This window comes from Notamacropus eugenii, chromosome 3 (assembly GCF_028372415.1).
Source record: "Notamacropus eugenii isolate mMacEug1 chromosome 3, mMacEug1.pri_v2, whole genome shotgun sequence".
In the NCBI taxonomy this organism is placed as follows: Eukaryota; Metazoa; Chordata; class Mammalia; order Diprotodontia; family Macropodidae; genus Notamacropus; species Notamacropus eugenii.
Window position 1 is genome coordinate 228,770,969 of NC_092874.1, and position 1,987 is coordinate 228,772,955.

At 35.9% G+C, this 1,987-nt stretch overlaps 1 pseudogene; it reads left to right on the forward strand.

The window, feature by feature from the left end:
- The first annotated feature begins 325 nt into the window (after nt 1–325).
- LOC140531398 (olfactory receptor 6C3-like) lies at nt 326–1,286 on the forward strand (annotated as a pseudogene).
- Nucleotides 1,287–1,987: the final 701 nt, after the last annotated feature.

A 1,987-nucleotide genomic window follows, 5' to 3' on the forward strand; every position in this document is an offset into this window, starting at 1 on the left:
CTGGGAATAAGGATAAAAAATCCATAAAGGCAGACTTTTTATACAAACAAGAACTTCCTAAAAGTTAAGAACTGTCCAACATTGGAATTGACTTACTTGGTACATGATAGGTTCATATTCACTAAAATAACCAAAACATACACCAAATTTTTACTTACCTGTTACATTATAGAATGAATTACTGCTGTGATAGATGGTTTTTTTTTAAGTTTTCAAATTTGAAGAGCTGGTTCTGTTGTATATATATATCTTTCATTTCCATTTTTCCTCATTCCCCTTTCTTAATGTTCACCAGCAGATCTTGAAGTTGGAGAATGAAACAAAAATGAGAAACCACTCAGGGATCAGAGAATTCATCCTCCTGGGACTTTCAGATGATCCAAAACTTCAGACTGTGATTTTTCTCTTTTTATTTATTGCTTATATCTTAAGTATTACTGGGAATGTGACCATCATTACCCTTACCCTAGTGAATCCCCACCTACAGACACCCATGTATTTTTTCCTCCGCAATTTTGCTTTCCTAGAAGTCTCTTTCACTACTGTTTGCATTCCTCAATTCCTGGCTACCATTATTACTGGAAACAAAACCATTTCCTTTAACAACTGTGTAGCTCAGTTATTCTTTTTCATTTTTATGGGGGTAACTGAATTTTTCCTACTTACAGCCATGTCCTACGATCGTTATGTTGCTATCTGCAAGCCCCTGCATTATACAGTCATCATGAGCAATAAAGTCTGCATCTTTCTTGTCCTTTGTGCTTGGCTTGGAGGATTCTTGACCATTTTCCCTCCACTCATGCTTCTTCTGCAGCTTGATTACTGTGGATCCAATGTCATTGACCACTTTTCCTGTGACTTTTTCCCTCTGTTGCACCTCTCTTGCTCAGATACAGAGTTCTTAGAAGTGCTTGCTTTTTATTTTGCTTTGGTGACTCTGCTATTTACTTTGACATTAGTGATTCTGTCCTATATGTATATCATTGGGACAATTTTGAGGATCCCTTCTGCTAGCCAGAGAAAAAAAGCCTTTTCCACATGCTCCTCTCACATGATTGTCATTTCTATCTCCTATGGCAGCTGCATCTTTATGTATGTGAACCCCTCAGCAAAAGAAAAAGCATCAGTAACCAAAGGAGTAGCTATTCTCAATACTTCAGTTGCTCCCATGCTGAACCCTTTCATTTACACCCTAAGGAACCAGCAAGTAAAACAAGCCTTCAAGGATATTGTTCAAAAGGTAGTGCTGTTCTCAAGATAGTAAAATGGTGTATTGCCATCAGTAAGAGAGAGTTTGAGGCTCAGAGAGTTTAATAGTATGCCAGGTATGGATCACACCTTGTCCATCACTATTTCTCCTCATTGCAGTTGATTTCATCTTTTCCATCTTCCTCACTTTTCCATTAATACATCTTTTCCCATTCTGTATTATATGACTATAACCTGCTTATGGCAACAATGGAAAGGCAAGCTCCTATTTGCAACGTTTTTTATCAAATCTTACCCATCTATTGCATGTAGGTTCAAGTGAATCTGGGATTTGGATTTTGTGCACAAATGAAAATCCTGTTCTTTAAATGAAATGATGTTTAATGTGCTACATATTTTAATGTACAGGTTCAAGTGTAAATTGCTGATTAATTGAAATTACCAAGAAATGCTTTCATATTCCTATTGGTGAGCAATAATGATAGTAGTAAATATAACATATTTATATAGCACTTTAAAATTTAGAAAGCATTTTATATGCATTAATTCATTTAATTCTCACCATTACCCTGGAAAGGAGGTAGCATTATTATCTTCATTTTATAGATCAGGACACTGAGACTGGGAAAAGCTATGTGACTTACCTAAAGTCACACATCTAATCAGTGTGTTAGCTAGGACTCAAACTTACTTCTCCATAATTCTAAGTCTTGTGCTCTATCCATTGCCTGTCCTAGCTTTCTATATGTGTTCGTTTTAGAAACATTAGACCATAAAT